At 42.7% G+C, this 19,582-nt stretch overlaps 1 protein-coding gene and 1 long non-coding RNA gene across 5 annotated transcripts in view; both read right to left on the bottom strand.

Annotated features, from left to right (window-relative positions):
• TGFA (transforming growth factor, alpha) overlaps positions 1-19,582 on the bottom strand; it is a 122,434-nt gene that overhangs the window by 19,638 nt on the left and 83,214 nt on the right. The window lies entirely within an intron of this gene.
• Positions 24-14,208, bottom strand: LOC105529938. The gene is made up of 3 exons (XR_001004586.1): positions 14,154-14,208; positions 1,017-1,140; positions 24-338 (listed from the first exon to the last, which is right to left on the bottom strand). It is a non-coding gene; the product is annotated as an uncharacterized LOC105529938 (long non-coding RNA).

The raw sequence follows: 19,582 nt of genomic DNA on the forward strand, positions 1-19,582 counted from the left end.
TCTCACGAGATTGGGGTGGTCACCAAACCTCTCAGGGTTTTCCATCCTTGGCTTTCAGACAGGAATAAAAATAGCCAGCCAATTCAGGAGCACCATCATGCACAACAGACCTGCTGACCAGGCAGCACTTTGGGCTTATTTTATTCCACTCCCATTTTGTCCAAAGTAAATTTGAGGCATGGTATGTCGCTATTTCAGGACAGCTCCATCGATACAGTCTCCATCGCTCCTTTCAACAGGTCCTCTTATGCTTGTATTTTGGGTATTTCAGGAGTGGGTCTTTCCCACTTAGTTTTTTTTTTGAGGAAAAAAACCCATGTTCCTGGAGCTCTTGCTCTCTGAGAAATGACAGAACATTTCATATCTTGGGAGATTTTAGGCCATCTCTAAATATTAAACTCCTGTTGCTATCTTTCTATTCATCAGCTGCTTCTAGAAGTGTCATCATTTTAGAAATCCCATAATTCCAGGGGGGAAAAGCAGAGGCTAAAAATACAATAGAATCCTTGACATTGAAGGAGACACATTGTGTAGTGGTTAAAAGCATGGGCTTTGGAGTCAGAGACACAGGTTTGAATCCTGCCTCTGCCACCTGAAGCAGCTGGCCTCTCCTAGCCTGCCTCTGTAGTTACAAGACAGCGGGTCCCCCTGCCTCCTTGATGCCTCTGCGGTTGAATGAGGTAATGCTTGTTAAGTTCTGTACTCAAGAGATTGTCTGGTATGACACTCAGCTGTTAGCTCTCCTGTTGTCAACACTGACAATCCCAAGATATGAATGAATATCCACATGTGGTAAAACCACTACAGTATGTAATCCCCCCATACATTCAGTGAGGTGTAACTAAAAGACCAAGTGTCCCCTTTATCCCTTAATGACAGTTATTGTCTTTCACACCTGAGGACAAGCAGAGAAGCCCAAAGCCAGGTGGAAATATCAACTGGGGGCTACCGGACTCTCCTCTGAGCAGGAGTCTGCAGGACTGCTGGGTCCAGTTGCCTGGACTGGTTACAGTCACCTGCATGTGCTTGGCCTGAGTGGTTGATGAATGGGCCCCGTCACTGGCTAACAGTAGATGCTGGATGTTGAATTGAGACAGGAAGGGTCTGCTGTAATTTGCATAACTGGCTTCTCTGTGCTCACTGAATGTGTCAAGGAGCAAACACAGAGAGATGAAGGGGCTAGACCCTGGAGGCCTGATGCAAGCCGGCAAGGCAGCAAAGCTTCATCTGTACTTACAGCCACTTCCCATTGCTCACATTACCACCTGAGCTCCGCCTCCTGTCAGTTTAGCAGGGGCATTAGATCCTCATAGGAGCGGGAAACCTATTGTGAACTGTGCATGTGAGGGATCTAGGCTGTGTGCTCCTTATGAGAATCTAATACCTGATGATCTGTCACTGTCTCCCATCACCCCCAAATGGGACTGTCTAGTTGCAGAGAAACAAGCCCAGGCCTCCTCCTGATTCTACATTATGGTGAGTTGTATAATTATTTCATTAAATATCATAATGTAATAATAATAGAAATAAAGTACACAATCAATGTAACATGCTGGAATCATCCTGAAACCAGCACCCCTCCCAAGTCTGTGGAAAAATCGTGTTCCATGCAACTGGTCCCTGGTGCCACAAATGTTGGGGACTGCTGGGCTAGTGGATCTCATTTGATGTACATGTTCAAAAAGGCTTTTGACAGGCTCCACAAAAGGCCGTTTAAACCACCACCTCCAAGCGGCTAGAGGAAATCCCTTGTCAGGGCTTTGAGCTGGGTTCCTCCAAGTGTGATCTACAGACAGACAGCTTCACATTCCCCTGAGTCTGTCTGCCAGCCCTACCCAGCCCATACCTTCTGAATCAGGATCTCTGGGGTGGGGCCCGGAAATCTGTGGGACAAGCTTGCCAGGTGATTTTCTAAAGTCAGGCCTATTGAAATAGAATTGCTATACTGTAACGTTTGCCCTGCAGGTGATTTATTTATTTATTTTTGAGACAGGATCTCACTTTGTCATCCAGGTTGGAGTGCAGTGGCACATTCATGGCTCACTGCAGCCTTGACCTCCTAGGCTCAAGCCATCCTCCCACCTCAGCCTCCGGCGTAGCTGGGATTAACAGGGACATGCCACTGCACCCAGCTAATTTTTGTATCTTAGTAGAGATGGAGTGACATTGCCCAGGCTGGTCTCGAACTCCTGGGCTCAGGTGATCTGCCTGCCTCGGCCTCCCAAAGTGCTGAGATTATAGGTGCGAGCCGCCACATCTGGCCCCCTGCAGGTGGGGGATGCAGGCTTGTGTTACACAGAAGCAAAGGATAAATGGGCTCTTGGAAAAGTAGAAGGGCCAGGGTCCTTTTTGGAGTTGATTATCTTCCAGCTCTTCAAACTCCTGTGTGACTCTAAAGCCTTAAATCCGCTGAGGTTCTTCGTGGTAAAGTATTAGGTCAGTAGAAATACACTCAAAGACAGAGAAAACTTGGAATCTGTTTTGGAACACTCTCCTCCAAAACTGATGGGTGAATGGTGGACTCTGCTATGGTCTCATTTAACCCCTACTGATGGATACCTTTGCCTCTTCTTATAAATGACATGAGGAGGTGTTATAAAAATAGGTACCATAAAAAGGCAACGCAAACGAGAAAGAAGTGTGTGTGGGAGAAAGAGAGAGAAGGAGAGAGATGGGGGACAGGGATATAAAAGGGAAGAAGGAGGGAAGGAGACAGGAAGGGAGACAGAGTACAGAGACATGGGGGGTGGGTTATGAGAGCGATGAGAGAGAGAAGGAAGAGAAGGAGAAGAGGGGAGAGAGGGAAACAGGAAAAAACAGACAAGCAGGCAGTGAGAGAGGGAAGGAGAGATTGGGACAAAGGAAAGTAAAGGTAAGGAGTAGCAATGAGCAAAACAGGCACCAGGTTAATACACAAAGACGGATATTAGAAAATCACACGCATGTACCGAAGCTGAGGGACAAATCTAACTCTATGCCTCCTGGCAGTCTTAGCAAGGATGTATAAGGTTCACTAGATAGGAATATATATACCTGTTCTGCACAAGCTGGACAGGCTCAGCTTTCCCTAAGTCTATGGTTGGAGAGCAATGGTCAGAGAGCAACTTCTCTTCTTCTGCGGGTGTTTTTGAAGGGGGCTTCATGTGCTATGGTGGATGACATCCTGAACAATTTCCCAAAGAACCATCTGCCAGTGTAAACCATCAGTTCCTTCACTTCACATAGCTCACTAAGAAGCCAGAAGAGTCCAAGCTATGAAGAAACTCCATGCAACAGTAACAGTGATGGCAGATGACACGTGGTGGTCTCGCTCTGTGTATTCAGAGACCAGAGTGGAAACAAGCCTGAGGCTTAGAGTGCAAGGTCCTTGTCCTCCGTAATTCCACCTGTCTGCCTCAGCCCAAAGGTCAGAGAGGATGAAGGGAGCTTGATGCTAGTGGACTATCATCAAAAGGTTGTTTATTTAAAAAAAAACAAACCCTTTACCTAACTACAACCATGATACATTCACTCTTGAAACTTTTTCAAAAGTTTCAAAACATTTTCTCATTACAAAAGTGATACATTTTAGGAAATTAAAATAAATCAATATATAATAAATGCCATATTAGAGAATAAAACCCATCTGTAATCCACCATGTAGAGAGAACCACGTAAGTACACGCTGCACACGAACACGCACCTAAGCTCACTCTTTCTATTCTCTTATGTGCATTCTCCCCCCGCTGCCCTGCCCCCCCCCATATAACCAAACATCTTAAAAACAAGCATTTAATTCAAGTTCGAGGCTCTTTGCACAGGGTGCTGTCCTGCCCCCGCCACCCAGAGGAGTTCAATGTGCACCATGTGCAGGACGGGTTCCACTTCCACCAGCATATTCAGCAGCTTTGGAGCTTGTCACAGGTTTTCTAATGGGGGATGTGATTCAAACTTGAGACGTAAGTGGACAGGGAGGAGTGGGTCAAACCACAGTCCCAAGGGCAAGCCACACTGTGGCCACTCTGCTCTTCCTGTGCACCCTTCGGGTGAGCCAGCTGCAGGAGGGCGGCACTGGGGCTTGTGTGTCCCTAGGGTGCCTTGTGAGCTGATGTGCTTTACTAAAACCACCTGCAACAAGTGAGGGTGAGTCACTGTTCCCATTTGGGGGCCTTTAAAGGTGTTTGTCTTAGATCCTTCCAGACTCAGCAAAGAACACCCCCAATACTGCAGCAGGGTCGGCCCAGGCAGACAAGGCTATTCCTATGAAAGACACTTTGGGGAAGGTGGGGGAGGGCAGGGACAGGGGTGTCACTTACTGAGTGCTGGCTAAGTGCCAGGGGCTTTCCTTACATCATCCCCCAAGTCGAGGCAGGGTAGGCGGCCTGCTTTAACCTACATAGTCTCCATTTTTTAGATAAGAAAACTAAACTGAAGCTTAGATAACCTTGTCAATGGGCAACGGTTTGCTCAGTAACTTAGAGCACAATCTCCTCCTTGGGGGGCAAAACTGCCTCTAGTTATTTTATAAAAATGAGCATTACAAGGAAACTCCCAAATTCCTTGTATCTTTCCTAAGAATGATTCTCTCAGCCTCTCTCTCAGTCTCTGAGTCTGCCTCTTTCTTTTCTTCCTGCTTTTCTCTCTCTTCCTATTTTTTCTCTACCTCCCTTCACTCTCCCTTTCCCACTCTATTTTTTTTTTTCTGAAAATTCAGGAAAATAATGAGTGAGGGAAGGAAAGGCCTAGAGACTTAAAATTTTAAAAAAAGAATCACTTAGAAAAGGAAGGTGGCAAAGGCCAGCAGGGAATGTCCAAAGAAAGTCTCCTCAAGATGTGCCAGCTGAGGGCAGAGAAGGACTGGCACTGGCCCCCAGGACTCTGGCGCATCTCCTCCAGACACCAGGTCTGAGTAGCACTCAGGGCGGATGATAGGAAAAGCAAATGTTCCAGTTTTCGGAACAGACCTCATATCGAGCCCACCAGCAGCTGGAGTTTCAAAGCCACTCAGTTCCTGTTGCCATGAAATTTATGAGAGGCCCCTCCAGCATGTTAACCAAACGCACATCTTGCAGACACCACTGCTCTCTGGGGAAGCTGTGAAAGCTTTGCCCAGAGACCACAGACCCACTAATAGGGCCTGGAGCCCAACCCCACTTACAGGAAGAGGGTCTGGAATAGCAATTGAGGGGCAGGGAAATCCCCCATCCAATTCACAGGAGGGGTCTCCGCAGTTCAGAGCAGCCGGGGAGACAGCCATCTGGACAGCTCCTTCCAACAGCCCTGCTCCCGTGGGAGCAGCGTCCACACCACTGAGCACAATCACCCCCTTTAAAAGCAGCCCTAATTGGACTTCATGCTGTGCTGGTCAGTGGGAGCCGGCTGAGCCCGTGGCTCTTAACTCTCTTCCCCAGATGTCAAAAGTTGTGAACACGTTTGCCCATTGCAGAACTTACATCATTTATAGCCATTTCATAACTTCCTCAAATATCATAGCTAACTTTCTAACAATTTAATCATGACGTCTGGCTTTTTAGTAGGAACTTTCAGCCAAAGTTTCTGACCTGGGACTAAATATTTTGTCTTCAGATACTACAATGGCAAAGCCAACTAATACTTTTTGGATGTCTAGGAGAAAAGGCAGTAGATTAATTTAGTAAAGATGGGAGTCAGCAGTAGCTACTGGGGAAGCTGAGGGGGTATAAGTCTGATACTCCCAGGTATCGAGGCCTCCATTGCACCCCGAGGCCAGGCTGGAGTCACCCAAGGCTCTGGACTCAGCTCTGGCATGGGAGGCTGGCTTCAGGGCAGCAGCGGGCCCAGTTTACAAGGGTGGCACTCCAAGCTCGGGAGGCGATGCGTGAACCTGCAAAGGCAGCTATGGAGTGAAGGAGAGGCTGGTGCAGAGGCTTACACTCGGGTGGCCGAACTGCTAAGCCAGAGCTTAGAGAAGTAAATGGTCTAGAACCCAGTGCCTGTCCAGAGAGACTTGGTGAGCGGGGGCCCTGCTCCCCTGGGCATGTGGGTGGGGGGAGGTGAGAATGATTCTTACTTTTGTGAATGATCCCGAAGAGGAAGAGCACTGTCAGCATCTGGCGTGCCATTGCCACTGACCTTTGCAGAGGGAGCAACGCCCCTTCAAGGAAATTGATTGATAGGGGCATTTCCTGGGGTGGTGTGTGCGGGCAGAAGAACAAGAGAGTTTTCAAATGAGCGGGAATGTCAGCAGGATTACAGAGAAGGAATCCCCATCACATTAACAGTAGGAAATTGATCTCAAGTGTTACCAACTAATGAGGGGAATTCAATGTTGCTGTCTTAGAGCGGAGAGTGTGGGATGGTGGAGATGAGACAAATTTAATTATGCAACTCATTCATTATTAAACCCAAGAACACTGAATATCTTTTAAATGATGGATATAAAACCATTTGAAAACAGAGTTTAGCTTTGCAGTACCATCGTTTAAGAGAGAAGGGGCCTTCATTGTAGTTCAGCAGTGAAAGAGAGAAAGGTAACTACAGTGCTACAGTTCTCTCGCTGTTCCGCTTGTTCAGCTGGGTGGGGTGCGGCAGGGCCATTTTTGTCTCTACCATCCCCCAACCCCAGATTCTCAATTTACTGAGAGAATTTCTATGCTTAAAAGAGAACATATTTTTCCTATAACATAATCCCTGGAAAATCTACTAGCTCTTCAGTGATCTTTTCCAATATTGAAGAAATTTGACTCTATTTGCGTTTTAACTTTCCCTGATCATACACTGACTTTAGATCCTACCCACCCCTCCATCCCCACTGAAGGGCAGGGACTCCATATTATATCACTAAACATCAAAACCACCCCGTGGGGTTAGCATTATTAGTCTCTATTTTTAAGATAAGAAAACAAAACCGAAGCTTAGAAACCCTGTCAATGGACATGTACCTGGAATGTAGTAGAACTGAAATTTGGTCCCAGTTTTCTCTGACATTGAGAGACTGAAGACCTATAGAAAATTAGGATGCTATTCAAGTCCAGAAACACAAATGCTGAGAAGGCACATGATCCCAACCCACAGATCACACTGCAGTGAGGAAGGGGAACACTTGTGAACATCTTCTAGGAATCAGAAAGGGGCACTTTCAGGAGAAACAAGAGGAAGTATTACTTTATTTGGGGGAGGAGTGGGGAACTATACATATGGAACTTATTATTCACACAAGGGAGCAGTGGTTGAAAATACAGATGCAAAAGAGATTTCTACATGTTCAGGGATGATGGTTAATTGAGGAGCTGCTGGAAGTAGGGTGGTGGCTGGAACATGAGATGCTCTCAGGCCTTCCACTAAGGGCAGGAACCTCTGGGCTACAAAGTGCTCTTATCCAGGAGCTCAGAGCAGGCCTAAGATGGACTTCTGAATTGCTTTTGCAGCTTCAAACAAGATGCTGTAGGGGAAACCTAAGGGAATATCTGAGCCATTTTAATTCCCTCTGACCATTTCTCCCTTTGGGAAAAACTCAAGGGGCATCAGATGTGATGGAACCAAATTCAAACAAAGGTATTGGTAAAGAAGCAGACAATTTAGTTTCTACTTTCCTACAAAGATACTGGTTATTGATAACTCAGCAGCCGTGTGTGTGTGTGTGCACGCGTGTGTGTGTGTGTGTGTGTGTACTGGGAAAACAGATATAGTCAGAGAAGCCCAGTGGGGTTCATCACACTTACTTTGAAGGCAAAAGCAGAGTTTGCATCATTTTGGTAACTTTTTCTTTTCCAACAGGGAGAAGAAAATCAGATAACATGAACACAGAAGTATTTTGCCAGCTTTCAATTCCATCTAAAGTACCTGGTCTTAGAGTTTTTAACCCAATGTAGAATTTTCTGAGGTTGGACTGTGATGATGATGATGATATTATTAGTAGCAGCTACTATTAGATTGTTCACTTCCTGCAAGTGCTATGCCCAGTATTTTATAGAGAGAATTCTATTTAATTCCCACAAAAATCTTGCAAGGGAATCCTCACTATCTCATCTTACAGATGAGGAAAGTGGAGCTCAGGGGGTTTAAGGTTGTTCAATGCTGCGAAGTCAGCAAATGGCAGAGCTGAAACCAGAACTCATGGTTGGTTTCCTCTAAAGCTCTTGTCCTTTCTAATACAGCACACTGTCACTTCAGAGGGCATGTGTGTGTGAGAGAGAGTTGAGAGTTAAGAAGTCCTTGTGGGCATCTTCCACACACTCAAGATGACTCTCATTTGGAAAATAAACAAATCAGGAATTAACAGGAAAATTTAGGGGTATTTTGGAATTAAAAGGGCTAAGAGTCCCAAGGCAAAGGGTTTAATTAGCAAATAGGCTCTGGGAAATGAAAATAAAACCTCAATGGAATCATGTTAAGTGAAGGCTAAAACCAGAGATTGTATCCATCTAAAGATGCACGACATACATATTTCAACTTGGCCTCTTACCTGTACCCCAACTCCCCCTGGGAACATCACTACCTCCCCCAAAAGGCATAAGGAGGAGAGAGGCAGGTGTGAGACTCCACAAGCAGCTTTCCAATCACCATTTTACATTCATTATGGATTAAAATGCAATGGAAATAGATGGGAAATATGCTGCACAAAGATCACACTCTCTCCCACTAAGCTCCTCTTCCTCCTCATGACCCCGTTCTCCAGCTCCCAGGCGGCTTCTTCTATCCCTACCTTGGTCTTAGTAATTTTAAGAAAAAAAAAAAAGAAAATTACAGGTCATGATTTTGATTTGAGGACTGGAAGCTAAGCCTCCCCATTTTCTTTTAATATGTGATAATTTGATTTCAAAGAGACAAATCATTTCCTTCTTTCATATCTTCAAACCAGAAAGCCCCTTATTGTAATTACATCCTCTTGGTGTCAACCAGCATTTGGAAAATACTTTACTTCCAAGTTCCATTCACAAAGTAAACAAGGAGGTCTATGTTTGGCTCTCATCAGCTGGCTTTGAATGAGAATGTGAATGGCTCTGGGAACTGGAGCCCAGTCCTGCTGGATGGGGAATTCTGTTCTGGCTTTGTTGGAGGAGCAGCCCCGTTAGAGCCCAGGGCTACCTGCCTTTGCAGTCTCTGTGTGCCTCTATTCTCCTTATAAGTATCAAAATTATTAGGTAAAGTGGTTGGCAGGAAACTCTCAATCCACCCTTAGGAAAAAATGCTTCCTCTTGTTGAGTCTTTGAACCATAATCCCTTTAAACCCTCTACACTGAGCACATATAAGCACTATTGGGATGATTGTTTTTCTAGAACATTTTATGTCCTCAGAACTTTTGACAGGTGCCTTTTTCATCTGTAGTTTGCAGATGCAGTGTGGGTGGAAGAAGGATACTCCTCATTTTAAGTGAGAAAACTGAAGAATACAGAGGTAAATTTAAGGCAAAGCTCAACAGTCTTAAAAACATAGAAGTGAATTTGTAGTTGGGACTATGACAAAAATGTGACTCTCTTTCCTATTCCCTCTGAGTTTTGTACAGATGATTTTGGTCGTCCTTAGATAAAAGCCCTTCAATCAAGATTATATTCAAGAGGAAAGAAGCTGAGATGTAAGAGAGTGGTCGAATTATGCACAATTACTTTCTTTTATAAATTTTCAAATTTCATGAAGTGAGCATTTTAGAGTTTGAACACAACCATTTAAAATTAAAACCCCACAACATTATAAACACAGTTAAAGCTTAACCAATTTTTATTTTTAGTGTTTTATTCACAGACAGAATTGTAGTGTTATAGAAGACTGGCCTTCAGGAATCTAGACTTGATCTGTGCAAGAAAAATCATGTTACCGTCTCACATTTTATCATTAAATAGGAATAAGGAGGAAGGAGACAAAATAATCATTTAGAGAAGACAGAAGATGCTCAGAAGAAAGATGTTTGGTAAGAGATGACCTCAGGCTTGGTCTCTGTGGACAGAAACCTCACACACTCCCACCGTAAACAACAACAAAACCCCAAAAGAGTACAGCCTATTTGATCCATTCCATTTCCAACCACTATACTTATGTAACTTTTTTTCTTTTAATTGAAAGAGTTCAGCTGGGAAACTTCTCTCTTAAGGGGGCAGGAAATATGCAAAAGATAAAGTGTGGGCCAGAGACTCCCAGGATTTCCCCTAAATCTGGAGTCCTTTTTCTTCTCAGAATACAGACTACATTTCCCAGCCTCCCTTGCAGTTAGGTGTGACCATGTGACCAGGATATGGCCAATGGATCTGAGCAGAGGTAACATGCTCCACTTCCAGGCTTGGTCCATAAGAACCTCCCTATGTGATCTCCCTTTGTCTTTTCCCAGCTGCTGTCTGAATAGAGAGGCTCCCGCAGGACATGGAGGAGGGAGGAGCCACAGGATGGAAGGAGCCTGGGTCCTTGAATAAATACATGGAAAGAAGTCTGCAGGGCCAGGAAAACCTGCAGAGCCTTTGACATGAGCAGGAAATAAACAACATTCAGGGTTTATCTGTTACAGCAGGAGTGTTACTCTAATGCCAAGCGTTAACTCTGAACGGTGTTCGGGGATTGGTTAGAGAATTTCTGATGTGGGACAAATCCTCACAATAAATCATATCATTTTTCTCTCTTTCTCTCACTGTCTCTTCTAGGAGCCTCACCCAAACACCAGCATGCCCTGCACTTACAATCTGAAGTCAATCTGTCCCTGATTGGGAGACTCGACCTTGAAACCCTGGTCCCCAGCTTAAGGTCTGTTCTGTCCGTTCTCCATCCTGGAAGGATCAGGTCGACCTTCACAAACCACTCCAGGGGTAGTAACAGTCTTTTGGGGTGAGGAGTGAGATCAGCTGTGAATTGAACAAAGTGTGGATGGGGCAAAGGCTGCTTCTGCAACTCTATAAAACAAAATATAAAGTGGTGCAGCCACAACTGACAGCAGGCAGGGCACAGCTGTTTTGATGAAAATGATATACAGCTAATGTAAATTTACTGCACTCTCAAAACCCTCTGGGCAGAAATTGCCAAGGCAGGACAGCATGGAAACTACTATAATATCAATCTTCTCGACATAGAAGATGGGTGCTCTACAGTTCTCCAAATGGCCATGATCATGTATCTCACCAGCTGCAAAATCTTAAATCGTAACCACTGGGAAAAAAAAAAAAAAAAAAAGCACGACCATCCTAGCCCAGAATATCCTGATCACATCTTATTGTAACTGGGAACTTCTCATCCATCCATTCTTTAGTTTTACTGGTAATGTGTTACACATCAAATAACATTTTATAACAGCCCCCACAAGGGATTTTATAATTTGTATTTAAAATGTTATGCATCTTCATTGTGTAATTTTGGAAATACAAATATCCTAAGCAAACGACTTGCCGTCTTATCACTGAGAAGAAATAACCTGTATTTAGAAAACATTTTACAAATGCTTATTATTTTTAGTAGGTTGCCTTTTTTGTCTTTTGTATAAAAGATCATGTTTCTTTGACTTCTTTCCTCTTTTGTGGTGATTTAGAATATAAATACCCTTTTTATTGTTTAAATTTTTAAAAAAATTTAGTTTATTTTCTCAATTATCAATGTTAAAAATGAAAACTGATGTGTCATTAGATTAAAAAAATTAGCATACTTACTTCCTCCTTCTTTTTCTTCCCAGTTACCAGTTTTTATTTCTGTCATCTGATTTCATATCCTCATTATTTTATATATCACTTCTATTTCAATAAATTTGACATCTGTACTAGTATAACTAAACTGACAACAGTTGCTTGAACATATTATCACTGGCTTTGAAAAAATTATATCCTCCCCACTTGGGGGTTTTTAATCTTGAAATAGCTGTTATCTAGCTGAAGAGGCTCTTTGGACATTTTTTCCAGGAAGGGCATATGAGAGGTATGTCCATGTAATAAAATATTATATGTCTGAGAACATCTGTGTTTCATTCATGTACATGACTTTACATATGAATAACAACTTGGGTCATGAGCTTTGGACCCCATAGGCCTCCCACCACTGACTTCTGTCTTGTTGACGAAAAAAACTGAAGCTAGATTTACTATATTCCTTTGTAACCTGTTTTTATTTTCACCTCAGTGCTTATGAGACCTTTTCTTTGCAATGAGAACTGGTTAAATTACCCTGAAGTTAATGCTTTCAATCTTAAGGACAAGTCTTTTTCAGCTTAAGAAAGCTCTCTTTAATGATCTTTGATGATTGTGTCAGCCTTGGTTTTCTTCTTTCCTTTTGGAATTATCTGTATATTGGATCACCTGGTCTTTTTCCCTTTTTTTCTCATTATTTTTGTTTTTGAGTCCTGAGTTCTGGGAGAAATTTCCCAGCCATTTAAACAAATTACTGACTTTACTGTGATGTCTAATCTTCTGCTCATTAGTGTACTATGGATTTAAAATTGGTCACCATATTCTGTCATCTCTTTGCAGCCGTTTCTTACTTGTTTCATAGATGCAATGTCAGCTTCAGTTTTGAAGACATAAATTAGATTATTCAATATCTTTACTCATTTCTTAGGAATAGAGCCATTTGTTGATATTCCTCAAAAAATCTTCTCATATGGTAAAATCCTTTCTTGTGGCCAGCGATTTCTTGCATCATCATCTTTACACAGAAAGATCTGCTTTCGTGTAGCATGATGGGGAGTTACGGTGGGCTCCATCAGAGACAATGGCCCTATTCAATATTTTGGGCCCAGATAAAGACAGAAAAGGGGAAGTTTAATTGTAATGCCTTCAAATATCTAAGAAATCTATTTGGTAGAAGCAGGAGACAACAGGTACAGACTAAAGAGTTTTCTCTTTTCCCCTGTGTTTTCCAGACATTCATGCCATGCCAGTAGTGAGAGCTGACTGAGTTTGTCACTTATTGTGGCCTTGACTGTGTCCTTTCTTGAGGCACTGATAGGATCCAGTGGCCTGCCCTCACCTTCATACCTTGGCCTTCCAAGGTTGGGCTGTTTGGGTGATTCTGCTCCTGACAATCCTGTCTTCCAGAGTAGTGGTTGTTGGACTAGGGTAGAAGGGCTGCCACCTGCACTGGCATAAAGTCTTCAGAGCTTCCAGTACTGATATACATTTAGAAACAGTTTCATATTTCACTGATCATTTCAGGATCAGGCTAAGGGAGGAGTAAACATGGTATGCTCTAGTGTTAATATCCCTGGAAACCCTTTGCTTATGGATGTTTTCTACATTATATGCCCACATGGTGACCAATATAGCAGTGCCTCGCCACCCCCATCAACAACTTAAAAAGTTTCCCCAGGAGTCTATTTTAAAAATGAGTGGATTCTCAGTTCTCTCTATGGGAATCCCCAGCAAAGCATCAGCTAGTATTTTTGCATACTCAAAGAGTAGACCGATTTCCATTGATGGATATCTGAGCCTTCCCCGGACAATATCTCCCAGAGCTGCAACCCCCCTCCCTCTCTCCAAGGTGTGCCAGGATTCCCCGTGAGGAAAACTCAATGCCAACATTCCTGCCTCTTCCATGATCTAAAGGCTCTTCCTCATAAAAAAGTTGGGAATTCCTGGTTTAAATCCCCTGGGCTAAGTGTAAACCAAACAACTTGGAGCTCTGCTCTTAAAAGGAGAAATGTTAAGGGATTCCAGAAACACCAGGGTCATTTTACCTCTTAATAGTTTCTCCAAGCCATACTGGTTCAGAAGCAAAGACCTCATAGTTCCATGAAAAATTTGTTTTTCCTCAAAAGTAAAAGAAATGAAGCCCTAAGGGTCTCCTTTCACAAAATTCTCCCCTAATCCAGAAGTGAAATATCAAAGAGTCAGAGGTACTCACAGCTATCTTTCTACCCAGTCAGGGTTCTGCATATGGTGTCCCTGGGAGAGGACACCCAACCTGTGCTCTACTCTTCCAGTACTCAGGGGCTCAGTCTCTAAGGCAGTACTAAGTACTACTGCCCCAAATAGAATGAGCTGCCTTAGTACTGGCATTCTGTTTGGGCAGATCATTGCTAGGAGGTTCTTCCTTAAACCACACTAACATCTGCCTTCCAGAAACCTCTGTGTATTGTTTTGAATTCCATCCTTGGAAGCCACACAGAATAAGTCTCCCTCTTCTATACAGCAGTTCTTTCCATTTCTATAGTCAGCCACCAAACCTCTGGGTCTTTGTGGTCCTAAACTCCCCTTGACATCCAGCCTCCAAGATAGCTCCCAATGATCCCTACCTCCTGGTATCCACAGCCTCGTGAAATGCCCTCCCATACTGTCTCAGGGTTGGTCTGTGTGACCAATAGAATATGAATGGGATGTGACTTCAGAGACTAGGTCATAAGAAGCACTGTAACTTCTGCCTTGTTCTCACTCTCTTTCTCTTGGATTGGTCACTCTGGGGGAAGCTAGTTGCTAAGTCATTGGGACACACAATGGAGAGGTCCATATGGAAAGACAGAGGCCTCCCACCAACAGCTTGTAAGTAAGTGAGCCATTCTTCAGCCCCACTCAAGCCTTCAGATGACAGTGCACCCCAGTTGCCATCTTGACAGCAACCACAATGAGAGACCCTGACCCAGAACTTCCCAGCAAAACCACTTCTGAATTCCTCTCAGACCCCATGTGGGAAAATAAATGTTTATTGCTTTAAGCTGCTGAATTTTAATTTATCATATAGCAATAAATAACATACACTTCAAGTTTCTGTAAGTATTCTTTAAGGAAGAAAGTCTGCAAACCTCTTGCCTCCGGAAAAATTCTTATTTATTTATTTATTTATTTATTTATTTTTAGTGCCTTTCTTAAAATAATCTACTATAGAGTAATGGTGACAACAACAACAACAAAACACATTTACCAAATACGTTGGATGTTGGTCTTTGTGCTAAGAGTTTTATACCTACTATCTAATTCTTATAAAAGCCCTGTGACATAGGTTCTATTATTCTATCCATTTTACAGATGAGGAATACAGGTTTAGAGAGGTTAAAAGCCTTGCCTAAAGATGTAGAACTAGAAAGAGGCAGAAGGGAAATCCAAAAATAGGCAGTGTGACCTCAGAGTCCTAGCTCTAAAGCTCTGGGTTACAGGAACAGAGTACAGTAGGAAAACCATCTCCCATGACCTGATTTCTACATTGATAGAACTTAATTCTTCATCAATTTTGCCAGCAGTCCTGGAATGCTATTGGATTATATAAACTTGTGGTCAACTAAGGCCTCTGGCTGTTTCTCCACTTAAACTACTGTCAAATTTGGCCTCATATCTTCCTAATTAAATCATTACTCTTAACCCAAATACTAACTGTTATTATAAATGTGTCACTGTTCAATTTAACTTGGTTGGTTGGCTGTGATCCATTGTTCTGGCTTAAAATATTTTTTTTCCTGAGTCTTTATTCTATCATCCAATACTTCAGTTATCATTCTGGGCACGGTGTCGTCTCTAAATCTGATAAACTTTGCCTTACATATCTTCCTTCAATTTGCTCATAAAATTCTCAACAGGAAAGAAGGATAAAGCCTGTTGGCACACCGAGGAGGCCCCCTTCTAGGTCAATATGAATACATCAACAAATGTTTTCTGAAGATGACCTAGTTAAAAATGTCCTGCCCTTCCCAAAAGCTCCTAGGTGAACCCATGGCGGGTATGTTTGGGGATCTCTTCATTTAAAGAGGTCACTGGCATTGTTCCTTCTCACCAACTAGTCAACTGTGAACTCTTGTGACTCATATTTCTCCATTTTGTCCAACTGAATACTTCGATTTTGTCATGTGCCCTGCTGAACTCAACTTGTATTCTCTTATACAGCCTTATGCTGGTGGCATTTCCCTCATCAGTCTTACAACACTAAAAAAGAAGTAAAGTTAATCTGCTATGACTCATTTTGATGGATTTACTCAAGGGCCTAGGTTTTCATTCTTTATTTGCTGTAATAAATTGATCTCATGTTTTCCTGGGAGTGTCAAGTTTTATCATCTACATTCTAAACAATCTTCAAGCATTTTTATGTCGTTAAAGTCAGAAACGTATTTGTCTTTTTTCATTCTCTGAGCAATTTTTACATTTGCTGCTATTTCTTAAAAATCACCAACAGGGATGGGTGATTTTTGCTACGTTTCTCAGTACATTGAGGTGAAATTCATCTGTACCCTTGAAGAGTACCTCTGTGGTATTAGGGGTCTTTTACTAGGATACTCACTCAACCTTCTATTTCATATTTACTGTGTTTGTTTCATTCTTTTTGACAGAAAATATAAAAACAAAATTATGTCAATAATAGTCTTTTCCTGGTACTGCACTAACCTTTTCTACCTTCCTTTTCTTACCTGTCTGTTTCCAAAGATAGCTTTAGAAAACCATTGGTTTTGTTTGTGGCCAATAGCCATGTGGACAACTCTAGTTCTTTCTGTCCTTCAGTTTTCCTGACATTCTCATAAACACCTGCCACCTAGGAGGCACCAACATGCTTGCTCACTCAACAAAGTGCCCTTCCATTCTATTCTTTGTCACCTCTTGGGACACATCCTTCTTTTGATGTTTTTGCATAACTTAGTAGATGATGTATCAGAGAATTCCTTCTGCAGTCACATTTGGGTTCCTTACAGTCTCTCTCCCCTTCACTTTCTCATGCACCCTCTGACTACGAACTCAGAACTCTATAAGCCTCTCAACTGGCCCAGCCACATTCCCTTTTAGAATCATGCTTGTGGGATCACATCTGGTTTTCCCCTGAATTTTTGGACACTCTGATTGCCTGAAATTGAACTCTACCTAGTGTTTCCTTCTCTCACTGCTGTAGCACATATAGATACCAACTTGTTATCCTTTCTGATCAAGACTGCATTCACAGAAGCAGGTGTCCCTGTTGTCTTCTTTATCTTCTGAGTAATACATAACCAACAGGTATGTAAAGAATTCTTCAGGTGTTCAATTTGTGGTATGCTGAGATTTCCAGAAAATGTACCCATCTGAAGTTTGCTGTCGAACCACATTCTATCCTTATGACTACTTTGTCATCAAGATCCAGACAATATTAATTTCTTAGATCATCTATCCACAGAATTGATCTATGATGATATAACTTTTGATATCCTCTTTTTTTCTTCTTGAAGCAACTGTCCATGTCATTATTGAGCCCGTTTATTTATTTGGGACTGCCTGGCAAACATTTCTTTACTTCCTAATAGCACTCGGGTTTCTTTTAGGGAATTACCTCTTCCCCTACAGGTTTACACTGGCTTATCACCATGATCAGATGTGCTACCCACCCTTCTATCCTCTCTACCTAAAATATGAATCTTGATAAGAAAGACAAAAAGATAATGCTGTGGAATTCATACATTATAACTGCGGCACTTTGAGCACAGTTTTTCTTCTGAGATAGAACCTGCCATTCCCGATTCCTGGCTTCCTGGAGTCATCTAGGTTACTGTTCTGTTCTGTTAAGGGTGGTTCTCCAGCTTTCCCACAGATTCTGTGTGCTCCCAACAGCCTTCCAACAAGGTTGCTTTTGTTCAAGTTAGTTGGAATTGATTGCTGCAACCAAAGAACCCTAGCTGATGTATTCGGAACAAGGTCTGTTCTTCCACTGACCTTTTATTATGCTATTCCTTGTCACCAACTCTCCAGTGCCCACAGGATCATGGAATCACCCATTCAACTCATTGCAACCATTGATTTACTTCAGTTTTCCAAAAACACTTCCTCAACAAGCCCACAGGCAGAAACTGAATTAAAATGTCAAGTTTCACCTATTCACTGCCCCCAAAGTGAGCTGTAAGTCTGTAGTTACCCAAGGTAGTAAGTCTTGTTTATAGCAATACCGTGTTCTGTAGCCTTACTACTCTTCCTTCTTCACTCAAGCTCACCCATCCTAAATTGATGCACCCACCTTCACAGTCCCCCCACCCCGCCACTTTTTTTTTCTGAGACAGAGTCTTGCTCTGTCACTCAGGCTAGAGTGCAGTGGCGCGATCTTGGCTCACTGCAACCTCTGTCTCCTGGGTTCAAGCTATTCTTTTGCCTTAGCCTCCTGAGTAGCTGGGATTACAGATGCCCACCACATTTTTGTATTTTTAATAGAGATGGGGTTTCACCATCTTGGCCAGGCTGGTCTTGAAATTCTGACCTCATGATCCACCTACCTCGGCCTCCCAAAGTGCTGGCACAGTCCCTTTTAATGTTTTATGAAATTAAAAAATAAATCCAGTATCACCTCTGAGGACTGAGAATCAATCCAAAGGAACCGAGCACTGCTTAGTTTTCAAACCACCCCTGCTACCCTTCCCACAGCATCTGGCTTGATCATTTTGAGTCTTTTTTCTCTCCCCGCAATTTCAGCTAGGGACACACTGATCAGCCTAGTGGCTCTTTTGCCAAACATGTACTTACTTATTTCCATGTCTTTGTATGCTACAAAGACATTATAGCTGAAATTATATTCATATATTGCATTTATGCAGGCAAACACTCCACTCTGGTGGCTGGCTGTATTGGCCCTTCTCCATCAAGTCTCAGATGAACAGTCAAGAGAAACCAGATACTTACTAATTGGCTACATCAGGGACAACACTGTATCCTTCAGCAGGAAGTCACAATTCACAATCATATTGCCTCCTCCTGGAACTGAGGACTCTTCTATACTCCCAAGTGCCAAGCTGATGGTATTTGAAAGGCAAAAGCTCACGAAGTATATATCTTAATTACAGTGCCTGAACATATTTTTCCTAGCCTGCTACATCAGGAAGTCATTGCTTTCTACTGCCCACTGGAGTGGACTTTTCCCTCACCTACCCACTTATGACACTCTTCTTGCAGATGGAAGTCTATATTTTGCCTCCAGCCAATGTGGCAAAAATGACCTCTGTAGACTTAGATGGTGAAACAATGAATATTCTGACCTATTCCACAGTGGCCCTTAAGGGATGAAGGGTACAGGGAACAAAGGCAGGGTATTTTGCCTCCTTCCATCCATGTCTGAATACCTCTAAGGTATACTCTTGGTTGTACAAGACCCCAACCACAAACACCTAAGCTGTCTCTCAAAAACATCTAAACAAATTCCAACAAGATCCTTACAATTGCACCCCCTGCCTTTATTCATTTCTTGTGTTTTTTGTTTGTTTGTTGTTGTTGTTTGTCTTTTTTTTTTTTGAGACAGGGTCTCACTTTGTTGCCCAGGCTGGAGTGCAGTGAGGCAAACACGGCCTCCCGCCTCTGCCTCCCAAGTAGCTGGGGCTACGGGTGCACGATACCACATCAGGCTAATTTTTGTGGTTTTTTTAGAGACGAGGTTTTGTATGTTGCCCAGACTGGTATCAAACTCTTGAACTCAAGATATCTGCCTGCCATGGCCCCCTGAAGTACTGGAATTACAGGCATAAGCCACCATGCCTGCCTATTTCTTGTTTTCAATCATTTTTGAAATTGCAAAAGCAATACACATTTAAGAGAGAAAACTTGAGATAACAGAAAAGTACAAAAAAGAATAAACTCAAAGCATACAAAAGTCATTCACAGATAACTACTATTAAAACTTTGGAATATAAACATTGTCTTTATTTTGTGTTCTCCTGCGTGCCCAACAGGGAATAAAATGATACTACTCATTACTCATGAACATTTCCCCAACTCAATTAAGTATTATGCTACAGGTTGAGTA

This window comes from Mandrillus leucophaeus, unplaced genomic scaffold (assembly GCF_000951045.1).
Source record: "Mandrillus leucophaeus isolate KB7577 unplaced genomic scaffold, Mleu.le_1.0 Scaffold795, whole genome shotgun sequence".
Taxonomy (NCBI): Eukaryota; Metazoa; Chordata; class Mammalia; order Primates; family Cercopithecidae; genus Mandrillus; species Mandrillus leucophaeus.